Source organism: Oryctolagus cuniculus, chromosome 15 (genome assembly GCF_051225735.1).
Source record: "Oryctolagus cuniculus isolate XC-2025 breed Fujian yellow rabbit chromosome 15, ASM5122573v1, whole genome shotgun sequence".
NCBI lineage: Eukaryota > Metazoa > Chordata > Mammalia > Lagomorpha > Leporidae > Oryctolagus > Oryctolagus cuniculus.
The window spans coordinates 17,751,457-17,766,873 of record NC_142881.1 but is presented as its reverse complement, the minus strand read 5'-3'; the positions used below and the strand labels follow the sequence as shown (position 1 = coordinate 17,766,873).

The 15,417-nt window shown below is 46.4% G+C and overlaps 1 protein-coding gene across 11 annotated transcripts in view; it reads left to right on the top strand.

The window, feature by feature from the left end:
• The first annotated feature begins 1,505 nt into the window (after window positions 1-1,505).
• Window positions 1,506-15,417, top strand: part of ACSL5 (acyl-CoA synthetase long chain family member 5) — a 48,530-nt gene continuing 34,618 nt past the window's right edge. For 2 of the 11 annotated variants that reach the window (XM_089314023.1, XM_089314017.1), the window contains exons 1-2: window positions 1,506-1,643; window positions 8,838-8,954. The gene's annotated coding sequence lies outside the window, so the exon portion shown is untranslated. Of the gene's footprint in view, window positions 1,644-1,992; window positions 2,119-2,978; window positions 3,318-3,418; window positions 3,721-7,813; window positions 7,959-8,837; window positions 8,955-15,417 lie in introns of those variants that run through there. The other 9 variants (XM_089314020.1, XM_008270512.5, XM_089314018.1 and 6 more) reach the window with 8 other exon arrangements.

Below are 15,417 nucleotides of genomic sequence, written 5' to 3'. Positions count from 1 at the left end.
TACTACCTAACACAACATGGCAATGGGCCAATCAAGTGTACTCCTTCTGCCAGTTCCGACTGAACTGTGTCTTCCTTAGCCACTTCTTAGAAGCCCTTTTCTTACAGGTGCTAAGGAGGACTAGGGCTCTGTAAGCTAGAAGTGACCTAAGGAGCCAATGCACCTACGACCTGGATGAGAATCTGACCTCGGAAGACTTCTGTGCTAAGGTGATGGCTACCGCACCAGCTGTGGTCAGGAGGAAGCGGTATCAGCCACTTGACCGAATTCAGTAAGAAGAGACCCATGCAGTGCTTCCTTGAATTTCTGCAGGCCAGGTACACAAAACTTTCTGGGATCTGAGGTCCACCGTTGTTAACATACAGGGACTGACATGGCAGCCTGTGGAGGGGCAAAGGCACTGCCCTGGTTGTCTGTGGCCCTGCAGCAGGGCCTGGCTTGATTCCTAAGCAGCTGAGTGACTCAGGTGATTTCTTCCATCTGAAAACACCTCGGGCCGGCGCCCCAGCTCACTAGGCTAATCATCTGCCTAGCGGCGCTGGCACACCGGGTTTTAGTCCTGTTGGGGCACCGGATTCTGTCCCGGTTGCCCCTCTTCCAGGCCAGCTCTCTACTGTGGCCAGGGAGTGCAGTGGAGGATGGCCCAAGTGCTTGGGTCCTGCACCCCATGGGAGACCAGGAGAAGCACCTGGCTCCTGGCTCCTGCCTTCGGATAGGCGCGGTGCACCGGCCGTGGCGGCCATTGGAGGGTGAACCAACGGCAAAAGGAAGACCTTTCTCTCTGTCTCTCTCTCTCACTGTCCTCTCTGCCTGTGGAAAAAAAAAAAAAAAAAACACCCCATGGGCCTCACCTTTGTAAATAGCAGATTCACAGAGCCTCCCAGGCCAGTGAGGCAGGTGCCTTGCAAGGACGCAGGTGGTGTAGGCTGTGCCCATGCGTCTGTGTTCACATCACAGGCCCACCTCGGCTTGCCCCTCAGTCTACACTCTATGCTTTAGACTGATTGGCTTCTTTGGTTGTCTTGGAGATGGTCTCATTCTGGAGAGAGCCCTGGCCCCCTCTAGAAGAAACCTGCTCTCCAAATGCAGACCTGTGCTTGGGCTGACTCTCAAAGTTGCAGCTGGAGCCAATCAGCGTGACTTCTTGTTTTTCTCTCCCTAAGCATCGTGAGCACTTTTTTCCTCTTATTATCTGGACCTTCCTCTCTCTATCATGATCTCAAGGACTGTGCCAAAAAAGCAGAGGCAAAGCCCTGGCACCCCCTTAGCCTTCCCTGGAGGTACAGGCTTTATAAAAGGTTTCTCTTGTTAAATGTTTACTAAGCCAAGGCCTGCCTTTTTTTTCTTTCTCCTTAAGCCCATTGCATAACAATCTCTTGTTTTAACCTTTTGCCAAATTCTGTACTTCTTACTGTCAGAGGTTACGATGAGTGTTTGAACAGGTAACTTCCACCTTTGAACCTCTATTGCAACAGGTTCAAAGGTTCCTGGGGAGCTCATTGGGCATTCTCCGGATGGTGCACAGTGGCTTCAGGTGTGACCCAGTCCCAGGAGCTGGGGAAAGGGCAGGGGTGGCTGAACGCATACAGCCAGCTGTGAAGGGAGCATTTCCTGGACCTAGGAAGCCAGAGCGTTTTCTCAAGGTAAGTTGCATCTCCACTACCTGCTCTGCATTGTATGTCTGTGAGGAGCTGTGGATGGGGGGAGAAGGTGGGGCTTGTGTCTTTTCTCAGCCTGAGGTGGTTTTATAACATGACATCGCATTTGATTTGGATAGTAATCATGGCTGATGTGTGTGGGAGGCAAAGAAACTATCGATTAGGAAGGGGGTAAGGACATCTGAGCTGCCTGAATGCTATCAGCCCATGGAATTGGGAGAGAATGTTAATTCCACTAAATGCATTAACACCTGTCTGACAACCGGTCAGGGTTCAAGGCAAAGCTAGGATGCGTGTCTCCTTCCTCTGCCATTCAGCAATGTGTCCGTGTGGAGGGGAGGGCCGCTGGCTTGCTGCAGATGTAGAGTGGGGAAGGGGACAGTGAGCAGGCATTTATGAGGTGCTGGGGACTGGACAAGGGACACACTGTGGGTTACCTTGGCTCGCTGCCTCCTATAAGGTAGGTGGTGTCACTCCCGTCTTATGGATCAAGAATGTGTCTGAGCTGTTAAGCAGCATGGCCCGGGCTGAGCCATTAGGAGGTGGTGTGGGTAGGATTTGAGCCCCGATGGCCCTGTCTCTCCAGCCCACTCCATTAGACAGAATTCTTGGATGTTGCCAAACCTTCCGTTCCTCCCTGAAATCTTGAGGGTGTCATTCATGTGCCCGTAGGAGTGGCAGGAATGCCACTCCGATGGGACTTTAGAGTGACCCAGACCTTTCTGAACTTGAGCATTCAGTGCTGGGGAAGATCAATACAAAATCAAGCTCCATCCTCTCCTGGCCCTGAGCCCCTGGCTGCGGTAAATGACGCCAGCCCAGTGGTGTCAGAAGGGCTGCGGCTGGACGCCTGTTCCACCATCTCCTGCTGTCCTCTGGGGGAAGTTGATTCTCTGGGGACCTGAGCTCCCGAAACCAAGCAGAAGCCAAACATTGCTCCAAGCCAGGAAATGACTCAGGGGACAGAACACCTTCCCTCTTCTTTCCTCTGTCCCCCAGGGGCCACCACGGGGCCCAGGGATCAGTCCCTAGGGTCTCTGTGACATAGCTCACTGTCCTTTTGTTGGGGGAGGGGGCTTTTTGGAACCTCCCTTCAGTGCCTTTAGTTTCATGAGGGGCGGGGCTCATGCTGAGCTGCTGAGAGCCTGGAGGCTGGGAAGAGCTGTTTCACTCCCTGTGTCTGGGGGGGGGGGGGGGGGGGGGGGGGGCGGGGGGGAGGCAGAGGCACTCGTTATTTCCACTTCCAAATCTGAGGACAGCAGCTTCCTAGCGATCGTGGTTCAAATGAGAGTGCTACAGGCCCTGGTGACACTGCAGGGTGACAGGCTGCAGAACATAGTTGTAACTTAGATCGGGAGCATGGGAAGCTGAGCTGATGTGTCACAGACTAAGGAACTCTCTTTAATGACTGGCTGTCCCGGTTGTTCTCGCCTTGCTTGTTTATTTTGTTGGTTTTGCCAGAACCGCTTCGGGGACTGAGGCACTCAGCTCTGGGGGCTACAGAGGGGAAGAATCCAACACGGCCCCGGGCTCGTCCTGGGGGCTGAGATGCCTGCTGGCTGAACTTGCCAGTCCTGAGACCAGGGCGGAGCAGCGTGGCTCTGGTGGTCTGAGGGGCCCCTGGGTCTTTGCAGCCCAGCTTTTCACCTGACTTAGGAGGTAACCAGATGCAGGAGGATGGGTGGATTGCACTGATGCAAGCTGGCTGTTGTTTCAGTCCTCAGGGGCTGGGGTTAAAGGCTTTGAACGTGAGCCAGGGCGGCTTGGGCGGCTTCTCTCCTCCTGATCAGAACGCTTCCACTTTCAGTTGTGAAAGAAAAACCAGGAAGTGAAGTCCCCGAGCACGCTAGAAAGCCCTGCCATGGCGTGGCTCAGCACAGCTCAGAGCAGGGCAGAACAGGGGACGCTCTGAGCCGGGCCCTCTGCCTGCATGGATGCTCCGAAGCCTGTCCCTGGAGGACCTGGGGGTGAGGAGAGAGGGATAGGGACTCGTGTGCCAGGAGGAACCCGGAGGTAGGAAGCCTCATTTGTTGGAAGCACCAAGGGATTCGCCCTCCACAGGGTAAGGGACCGTCTAAGGGATGCTGTCAGCTTTTAGGGGTCTTATAAGCATATGAATGGGACCAGGGGGCCTCCTGACCCCCAGTGCAACCAAGCTACTTGGAATCTCAAGTTTGTTGGGTCCCATCTGTGCATCAGGCTCTGCTGTCTCTAAGGGCTGCCTTTAACCCTTGGCATCAGGGGAGGTGAGGGAGAGGAGGAAGGCGGGCAGGGATGGGATTCAGGGAGGTGCGCACCACAGAGGCCCCTCATTGTGGGTTCATGGGCTTCCCCCAGGAGGTGGTCTCTGAATCCTTCCTGCGTACGGTGAGAGCTCACGGCTGAGGTTGCTGAGTGGGCACAAACACTGGTGGAATGGTTTCTGAGGGAACCTGGATGTAATTTAAGGGGCAGGGTTGCAGGCAAAAAGCTAAAGTGAGCTTCCAGGAGCTTCAGGAAGTGAGCAGGGGGGGTACTGTGACTATTAACCCTTTCTGGTGGCCTGAAAGGTGGGACTGAATCTGTAGCTCCAACCTATAGGTGCTTGGTGTTCTGTTAGAGGAAGAGTCTTAAAAAACGATGTCAAAGACTGTTGGGGAAAAAAAAAGAGTACAATTGTCCCTCGGTACTCATGACAAAATTGCTCCTAGGATTCCATGAGGGTACCAAAATCCATGGGTTTTCAAGTTCCTTGAATAAATCTGCATAGTATTTGCATATAACCCACATACACCTTCCTGTGTGCTTGAAATAATCTCTGGATTAATAATAAAACCTGGTACAGTGTAAGCACTGTTAAATAGTTGTTACACTACGTTCTTAAGGAAATAACGGCAATAAAGAAGAGTCTGTACCAGGCTTCCTAATAATTGGGCTTTCTGGTTCTGGACCTGGAGCTGGGGAGGACAGGAAAGTGGGGCTGAGGAAAGATGGGGGGTGAGGGACCAGTCTGTGAGCAGCACAGGAACAGCTCACTCTTACTATACCCTGACTGATGGACTTGTCTCTTCTGTCTTCACATCTATAATGCTACTTTAGTCAGAGTTCTCCAGAGATACAGAACTTGTGCCTAGATATATGTGTGCATATCTATGTACATACATAGGCTATTATACACATATTTTATATATCTACACATAGATTTATGTATATGTGTGTGTGTTTACATGTGTTATATATATATGTGTGTGTATATATATTATATATATATAAGTTCAGTATAGATGCAATTTTTTTTTCAAATACTTTCAATCCACAATTGGTCTAATCAGCAAACGTGAAACCGTGGGCAGGACAACTGACTCTGATTGTTCCTTCTGGATCCCTCTCTCCATATGCTAGCATAGAGTCACTCCAAGGTTGTCCCCTCTGACTGACAGGTATTTGAGGGGCACACACCTTATGTCTTGGAAGAGGCATGCATGACATAAAGCTTGGTAGGCATTCCTTGCATGTTAGGCACAATACAAGGAACAAAAGCCCAAGCAAAACAAGGATCATAAATGCAAGTATGTAATATAGATCATAGAGTAGATGATATGCAATAAGATGCTGGACGTGAGAATTCTAGCAAAATCTAGGAGAGGCAGACCGCAGATCAAGATGTTAAAATTCAACTATTTTTTTAGAAAGCACTTTTGAGACCAGACAATGTTTCAGCCAAGCATTTGGCTAGGTCCTGATATGAAATAGTCTTTTCTCACAGTCTATAACTTCCTGAGAGCAGTATCAATGTGCCATTTGTCCTTTTTTTTTTTTTTTTACAGACAGAGTGGACAGTGAGAGAGAGAGACAGAGAGAAAGGTCTTCCTTTTGCCGTTGGTTCACCCTCCAAGGGCTGCCGCGGCCAGCACGCTGTGGCCTGCGCACCGTGCCTATCCGAAGGCAGGAGCCAGGAGCCAGGTGCTTCTCCTGGTCTCCCATGGGGTGCAGGGCCCAAGCACTTGGGCCATCCTCCACTGCACTCCCAGGCCACAACAGAGAGTTGGCCTGGAAGAGGGGCAACCGGGACAGAATCCAGTGCCCCAACCGGGACTAGAACCTGATGTGCCGGTGCCACTAGGCGGATGATTAGCCTAGTGAGCTGTGGCGCTGGCCTGCCATTTGTCCTTAAGCACTGTTCACACAGTGGAGCCACTGGTGCTGCAAGGAGACTGGAGGCCACTGGAAGAGAGAAAAAGATGATGCGTCAAGTACCAGCACACAGTAGGTGTCTTGTACTTAAGACAATCTTCTGGCCGGCGCCGCAGCTCACTAGGCTAATCCTCCGCCTAGCGGCACCGGCACCCCGGGTTCTAGTCCCAGCTGGGGCACCAGATTATGTCCTGTTTGCTCCTCTTCCAGTCCAGCTCTCTGCTGTGGCCCAGGAAGGCAGTGGAGGATGGCCCAAGTGCTTGGGCCCTGCACCAGCATGGGAGATCAGGAGGAAGCACCTGGCTCCTGGTTTCGGACCAGCGCAGCGCCGGCTGTAGTGGTCATTTGGGGGGTGAACCAATGGAATGAAGACCTTTCTCTGTCTCTCTCTCTCACTGTCTAACTCTGCCTGTCAAAATAAAAAAATCTTCTGAGGGCGTTTTCACTCTTTCATGGTTAGGAATATAGACTCAGAGAGACGCAGCCACCAACTCGAGGGAAGCGAATTGTCAAGCAGGGCATGACGCCGCAGGCAGCTGGTGCTGGTCCTTTACACGCTCAGTTTAGTCTTCTCGCAGATTTCCTAGAAGGCATAATTTGTAAAAGTGTTGTATCATGGATGGTGACCTGGGAAGGAATTGAGTTCACTTATGTACTACATACATTTTAGGTTGATATTTTTCCAGAGTTACAAATACAGCAGATACCATTTACTGAATAGTTTCTATTTTAAAACATTTTATTTTAATTTTATTTGAAAGGCAGAGAAACAGAGAGACAAAGACAGCGACAGAGGTCTGCTGATTCACCCTCTGCCCCCAAATGCCCATTAACAGCAAGGGCTGAACCGGACCAAAACCGGGAGCCAGGAACTCAATCCAGCCTCCCACATAGATGGCAAGGACCCAAGTACGTGAGTGATCACCTGCTGCTTCCCAGGGTGCACATTAGCAGGAAGCTGGGCTAGAAGCAAAGGATCCAGGACTTGCAGCAGGCACTCCAATATGAGATGCAGGCATCCCAAGCCAAACGCCGCACCCTTGATGAACATTTTGTATGGAACAGCACTGTGTTTAGTCTTTTATGGGATCCCTCTCTCTCTCTCTCTCTCTCTCTCTCTCTCTCTCTCTTCAGCAGAAAAGCTGAGAGAGAGAAAAAATAGCATGTGAGAGAGCTCCCACCTGCCCATTCACTCCCCCAAATGCCCCTAATAGCCAGAGTTGGGCTGGGGCTGAAGGGGGCTGAAGCTGGGAGCTGGGGACTCAACCCAGGTCTCTCGTGTAGTTGATAGGAACCCAATTACTTGGCAGTTACCATTGCCTCCCAAAGACCATGTTAGCAGGAAGCCAGAGTCAGGACTTAATACTCGGTATAGAATTGGTGCTCAGATATGGGATGCACGTGTCTTAACCATGAGGCCACTCACCTGGCTTTTATCTTTTATCTTCAAAACAATGCTATGAAGAAGGGATTTTGAGACTTAGAAATAAAGTCTGGACACAATATGACTAGATTAGATCTGGAATGTTGACTTCTGGCTCACTTATCCCCAGTGGTGAATTGTGCCTCACTTTCTGATGACTCTAGTGTAGTGTATAAACCAAAGAATTAAAACCGGATGAAATTTCATGTTGGAAGTCCTCCCACCTCAAATGCATAAAGTCAGAAAGTATTTACCAGGGGTTGGGATGAGGAAAAAATGGGAAATCACTGCTTAACAGGTACAAGGTTTCCTTTTGGGAAGATGAAAATGTTTGGAACCATGTAGAGGTGATAGTTGGGCAACACTGTGAAAGTTCAAAATGCTGTTGAATTTTTCACTTTAAAATAGTTAATTTTATGTTATAAAAATTTTGCCTTAGAAAAAGAAAAAAACACCCTCCAATCTCCAGGCAGGTACATTCCAAACCAGAATTTGGCAATTTGATTAGAGGTCAAGAATGCAGTACTATACTTGCCTATTTCATATTCCTGGCCAACAGGTGCAACTGATGCTCCATCAGGTGCAGGCAGAAGCAAGCAACTCCCCTGCCTGGCAGCATCCTGCAAGGCTGGTGTCGCTACAGCAACTGTGAGCTCAACCATTGTGGTTCTCACCGCATCTGCTTGGCTCTCACCACATCTGCTGTAAATGCATTATTAGATCTGTTTCTCCTCTTTGTGACTGTGCATCTGAGGTCAGAAATAAACTCCTCTTCCTCCAGGGAGAGAGCCAGAAACTTCCTGGATTCTCGTTCATGTTATTCAAATAAAAATACGGGTTTGGGAGTTTGGGAGTTCAGACGGGTCATGTATCGCTGTTCTTCTGCCTGGGATCAACTCTCTTTGGAGGAGCTAGTGATAGATCTTAGTCTTCAGGTGTCATTCTAACAGTTGTGAGTGGCTTGTGGGAAAAAGTGAAGCTTGGGGTGCTGGGTCGGAGACAGGCCATGCCTCCTCCAAATACAGAGATGAGTTGTTAAGTGTAAGTGGAACAGCAGTTATAGTACAAAGACCAAGATCATCTCTTCCCTTCTGGGGTATATCATAATAGAACATCTGATATTGGCAAGAACTTGAAAACTAAGACAAATAGAAGAGGAAAAAAGAAGTTAGTCTCTACTGAGGACTTCTCAGGTGCCCTGACGATGTACCAGAAGTTCTACCACAAAGTCCTTCTCAAGCAGGGATTATTACCTGTACTTATACCTGTTCCTGAGTACAGTTGAGGGACACAATGCTCAGGGATATTAACTAACTGTATCTTCAGAACATCAGAGAAACTGCTCTAGGACCTGAAAAGTCAATGACCTTGAAAGTTTGCCCCTGGAAAGGAGACTGCTGGCAATTATACCTGTTGCTTGTACTTTAAATCTGGTGATACTTGACCATTGGTCAAACAGGTAGTGTGACAGCTTATTCTGCACATAACCAGGGCAGGAAGGCCTCTTTCACAACCTGTTGCGTCACTCTTCTTTATCCTTGGTGATGAGAATCTAGTACTTTGTCCCACCTATCTTTTTACAGACCATCTAATCAAATCCAGTGAACTTCTGATACTGGATCTACTGGCCTCCCTTCTTTCATAATTCTCTTGGTCAGCAACAGGCTGTGGGGATGTTTATTGAGACAAAGTCTTCCAAGGTAGGACTGTTGAACTGTGATTTGTTTGAAACAGTATGGTGAATCAAGGTTAACTATATAAGAAACTCATTTCCTGGCACCAGCCTATGAGTGAATACTATGTACCTAATGGACACCTATTTTATGGTATCCTAATGGACTGAGTTAAGAGATCCTTAGTACTTGACTTACTAATTACTTTCCTATTAAATATTGCCCTGTTCAACTGGCCAAAGCTTGTCCAACCCCAAGGGTCTTGATGTTTAGAACCATATTGACTCCAGCGTTACCATGGTACAGGGTCTGCACCCACCCCAGACCTTGTCTCATTCAACCTTCTTGGAGTTTTTCCTTTTTCCCCTTTAGCATTTACCTCCCCTGAATATCCCACTCATCCCATGTTGGTGCTTCCAGCCACACTCTTCCCTTCCACTTAGGTTCATCCAACCCAATAAGGTGACTCATTCTCTATGAAGACAGTGGAGGGAGAGACATGGACAACCATTTAGAAAGGTTTGGTGACATTGACCCTGGAAGAAATCACAGTTTGTATCTCACTAGCCATTGGCTTCATCATCCTCAGTTGCTCTTGGAAAAGAGATTATTGGCATTAAATCCATTAGGTCAAGGATCACACCTCCCCTAGCATCTGGAGTTCCATCCAGCCTCCAGTCCTCATAGGTTTCTCCCTTCTCTGAACTCATTCTACGTACCAAATCAATCAACGATTTCAGTGTGGATCTGCCTGTGCCTCAACGTGTGGCAGAGGCTGGACACAGAGATCCAAGATCTTTTTTTGCCTTCTTGAAAATAAATATGTAGGGTGAGCAAAAGGACCAAGTGGTGCAACAACCAGGGGTTCCCCCTGCATCTCAGGTACTGAACTAGAAGTAAATCCAGAAGCTAGGATGGTGTCATTTGGGGGTGCTCACAATTCGGGGGACCCTGACCCCACAGAGCTGCCTACCATCAGAGGAAGCTCACTGAGACACAAAACCAAAGCAAGAGCAAGCCCCCTCTACGTCCCACAAGCCTTCTGAGCTCTGGTTCCTGTAGCTTTCCCAGAGTCATTCGATGGCACAGATACCACCAATGGCCACACATCAATGGCCCTTGGCATTTATTGATGAGCTGCTTGCTTGCGAGCCTGGCATCCTGTCCCCCATCTACACCCTCACCTTTCTCTGCCAGCCATCTTCCAATCAGAGCTTTTGGGACACGGCCTAGCAATTGGGCTAGGAATAAAGATATGGGAGGTTAATGTCACTGGCATTTTTTTTTAAATGCTCTCAACAATCTTTCCATGGCCTAAAATCTGTGATTTTAACAGAGCTCCCTTTGGTTATGCTGCCTGCTTGCTCGGCTGGGCATATCTTCACGGATATGGCAAGGAGGCCAATTTGCCTACTGCCTGAGGAAATCTCCTGGGAGCCAGGCCTCCAGAGGAGGAGGGTGAACCTGTGCCTTGTCACGTGGCCGTGCGAGGTGGTGGCCTGAGCACTCAGGCCCTGTTGACTGGCTGGGAAGCTATCTTCAGTCTCAGAGTTCAAGATCTTACGTCAACCTCTCTTCCCAACTACTTGCAGTAAATGTTGAAAGATGCATTTTTGCGACTCCTTTGGCCCTGTGACTCAGCCTTCGCTCTGATCTGATTTCTTATCTGCTGGAGAAATGAATGAAAAAGTTTACCTCTGGAGCTGCTGGCCTGGCTGCATTACTCAGTGTCTGCCATGCATTTCCCACAATGAGAGCACTGAGAAAAACTGTGTGTGGAATGTGGTTGGGGAGGAGGCAGAACAGTGTTTGTAGACAGGAAGCTGAGGTGCATTCTCAGGGGTACTCAGGGTGCCAACCAAGGTGACAGAACTCTCTAAAACAGCTGTCTGAGCTGGTGCTGGGATAATATGGAGTTGCCCATTTTTTTGCTTGGATCTTTGTTTATTGCGATTTAAAATTTTTTAATGTATTTTATTTATTTGAAAGGCAAAGACGCAAATATCCCATCCATTGGTTCACTCCACAAATGCTCACAACAGCTAGGGCTGGGGCTGGCCCATGCTGAAGCCAGGAGCCAGGAATTCAGTCCAGTCGGGTCTCCCACATGGGGGGCAGGGATCCAACTACTTGAGCCATCATCTGCCACTTCCCAGGGTTCACATGTGTTAGGAAAAGATTGATCAGAGGCAGTAGAATCTACAGCCAGACTGAATTTATTTGGAGAAAATAAATTCCCAGAGGTGGGTGCCCAACTGCTGGCATGCACATTGATGGAACACATGGCAGAAGGCCCGGATCCCAGGAGCCAGGTTTTTTATATGTTAGGAGAGCTAGGGATGGAAGTAGGGGTGGGGATAGCAGGTGGAGGGGGATTCCTGGAACTGATTTTTCGGGGGGGGGGGGGGGCTTTGAAAACCTGTGAAAGAATGTGGGGGTGGGGTATGAGAGCAATAGGATGTGAGACCCAATTGAGATTCAAGGGCAAGGAGTGAATTGCAATGTTTATCTATCTTTTGGGCAATGGGCAAGCATGGCTGAGGCTTAGGTCTTTGTTCCAACAGCATGAACAGAAAGCTAGAACCTGGAACGGAGCTAGAACTCTAGCCCAGGCATAATGATGTTAGACACAGGCTTCCCAGGTGGCATTTTAACTGCTATGCCGAACACTTGCCTTTCAAGCTCCATACTATCCTATGTTTTACATTGAACTGTCAAGTATTCGCTTTCCCAGTGAGGCCTGCTCTAAGCTGTAATTAAAACTCCTTGTCCTGATGTGCCCCCATCCAGTTCTCCTCCTGTGTTTTGTTGTTGTTATTCCATAGCACTAAATAATCTAGTTATTACAGTCAAACCTCAGCAGAATATAATGCTAGGAGGGCAGGGTTTTCACAGCTCTATCCCAACACCTGGAACAATGCCTCATACACACCCAAGCCCTGCGATATTGTTTGACTAAATGTCTGAATGTCCACAACTTTCTGGGAAACCCATTCCTGATTTATCCTACTCCACCGGTCTTTTCCTATGACAATTGTCCTTTCAGAAACACAGATTTAAACAGAATCCATCCCAGTTGGGAGCATGATATGTACATTTTCTACATGGATTTTTTTTTCCTGAGATTGCTTCATAACAGTGCATTCAGATCCACCTTATTCTTCTTCCTGGCTGCTCCAGGTTCCATTGTGTGGAAGTGCTATAATTTGCATGACTATTGTTCTATCCAGGAAGACTTTCCTGGGCTCTTGCATTTAATTATAGATAATCCAATAGTTTGAGTGGTGATGGACATAATAGCTAATACTTGAGACTATGTACCAGGTGTGTTCCTTTTTATACATCCATTAACTGCTTTAGTCCTGTTGAGATACTACTATTGCACATTTTGCAGATGAAAAACCACACAGAGACTTAGCTGCTGCCCCAGGTCACAATGAACATGACCAAGTGGGTTTAAGCCAAAGAAAGCTGACTCAACAGCTCAAATCCCTAATGAGTGCTCTCCCTGATACTTGTGATGCACTGTGTTGAGCTGATGTCTTTTTTCACAGGTTAAATTTTCAGTGGAATCGCTAGAACAAGAGCGAACATCTTAAGTGTGTTAAAGGGCAATGGGCACACCTCTAAGAAGCTGTACCAAATTTGCGCATGCACAGTTAACATTGCATTTTGCAATGGGAAAGAGGCCTTTCTTTGAAATTTTACATTTAAAAAAACTATAAATAGATCTCAGTATCTTTTATTAATTATCAGTAACCTGTTTGCTTTGCTGTAAGCCTCTGGTCATGAGTTCTGAGCTTATTTTATTGGTTTGTGTTTTGTTTTTAATTGACTTTTAAGCATTCCTTTGTCAGTATATTTAATACTTTACCCAGTTTATCTTTTCACCTTGTTTCTGATGTCCTTTATCCAAGGCATTATTTTTAAAAGTTTTTATGTAATCAAGCTGACAACATTTTAATTTATTGATTCTAGATTTTATGTCTATCTTTGGTCTTTCCCATACCAATGTTATAAAAATAATTTCATACTTGTCCTCCCAAGTATTTTTAAGAATTTCATTGGATTGTATTCAAGTTTGTTGTTGATAGTTTGTGATCTAACTCCAACTTACTTTTGTTGTAGGAGTAAGACAGCAATCAGTTTTATATATTCTCTCTGGCTAGTTGTTTCAATACATTTATTGTAAGTGGAAAACATTTAATTTGAAATGCGGTTTCATATACAATGATAGCATCTATTAGGAGCATTTCAGAGTTATTTTTTTTTAAATAGAATTTATCTATTCATGACTAGTAGAAAACTTCAATAACTCTATAGTAAACACCCAAATTTGGTGCTATTTACATTTCTGCTGGCTACCTAATTTCTGTTATTTTTCAAAAAGGCTTTTGACTCTTCTCATAAGTTCTGTTTTTCTGGATGAAGTTTAGAATTGGCTTTTTCTAGCTCCCAAGAAAATTCTATTATTTTTTATTATGCTTGCATTAATTGTATAGATACATTAAAGAAGATAGGACCCTTGACCATGTCAGGTGTGTCTCCATTTTTCAAGCCTTACCTTAGATCTAAACTTTTTAAAGGTGGATTTTATATATTTATTCTTATATACACTATTATGAATATCACCTTCCCATGACTTTCAGATGAATTATTTGTGTGAAATATCAAAAAACTACTGACTGGTCATTGGCCACCAACCTGAATTATCACAGTAATTACAAAAATGCAAAGTACTGATTTCCTCTTATTTCCTTAGAGGGCACTGAGGAACTTTTCTTTGACCTATGTGTGTGTGCTTCTTTCTTGTTTTGTTTTTTTGGTTTTTTAATTAATGCGACTGCAGATTTTTTTTGGCTCAGATCTCACTGAACTGAACCATTTGATCTCTGAGTCATTTTAATTAGCTTGGGACAGCTGCCTTTGACTCTCTTGGGGGAAAAAAGCTTTTCTGTATTGGGCATTTCTCTGATTGAGTTTTGATTAACAAGACCATTGTCCCAAATCATGTTATCTTTTTTCCCTAGTAGAAGAAGTGATAGAGAAAAGCAAACTGGTGTAAGGAAAGGTGAAAAAGCCCTAAGTCCTGACTCTGAGGAAACTGGGTGAAGGATCTTGCAATAGAACACATACCTGGTTACATTCTCTGCCCACTGAGCAAAAGGTCACCAGGCAATGCCAGTACCATCGTGATGCTGCTGCTTTGTAGTATCTCACTGGCTTTTTATCTAGAAATTTTGGATATCTGGCTAAGGACTGAAATGGAGGTCTCCAGGAATTTAAAGAAAATAGCAATGGAGGCTGGGTTAGAAAAACTGAATCCCAGTCTAGAAAACAGACCCCTTTGGGGACACTTTGAGTCGTAAAGGCTTGTGTGACATAGTCTCTGGAAGAGAGTACTTAATCCCTAGTGAAGAAGAATGTGTTAACTAAGTGTGAGAACTTGGGGACTCTGGGCTCCCTTTGAGTGAGCTTCCTATCGCCCCAGGATGAGCCCATACATGCAAGAGAACAGAGAAACCAATTAAATCTGAATAAACATGTCACTCTCTAGGAGGAAGATTTTTTTAAAGCTTATAATTGCAATTTTTATCTCATTATTGTAGTGAAAATAATTAGTTCTCCAGGCCTAAAGGCAAAGATAATTTTCCTTATTGTCCTTAGAATTCAGAACCCCAGGACAACAGAATGATTTCTTTCTCGACTAGACTTTCTGCTCACTTAATCTATGTAAGTGACTTTATTTCTATTCCCCCAATCCTAGTGGTGTAGACTGATCCCCATTTTGTCCTCAATGTGTGTTAGAAATGAGCCTTCTCGCCATCCACCACTCCTAATCCATTCCTTACCAAGTTATTGCTTTGGCAGTTACTGTTATGTAATTCTGTTAGACCGTCACAAAACACACCAAACACCGAAGTAAGGGAAAGGGTTTATTGGGAAAAAGCCAGCAGGCTGGAGGGAAGGGGCGAAGAGGGTAAAAGAGAGAGAAGGAGACTGTAAGAGAGAGAGAGAGAGAGAGGAGAAAGAAGAGAGACAAGAGGAGGAGAGGAGCCAAGAGAGCCACGTGTTCAGGAACAGGTCCTTTTAAAACTTTGCCGGAGGGCAGGCAGGGAAGCAGGAGCAGCGAATCCCATTAGGATGGGGGTGGAGCTTGACATCGGTGGTTGGGCCATGTGGCCACCTGGCTTCCAGCAATGGTGGCAGGAGCCAGGGCATAGGATGTAAATTGGGATGCAGATAGTGCCATAGATAAAACTGCACCAGTTTCCTATCAGTGACCCTCTCAAGATTCTGATGACCCAAGATTTGAGTATTTGACAGTGGAGTTTTGCTGCTGGGAAAATGAGTTAATTGGGAATACTTAGAACAGATGATTCAGAACTATAAAGCTGGTCATTTATTCAACTATCACTTGTTGCAAGTTTATTATGTGCCAAGACTGGTGCAGGTATGGCAGGCCCAACAATGAAACAAAACAATTAAT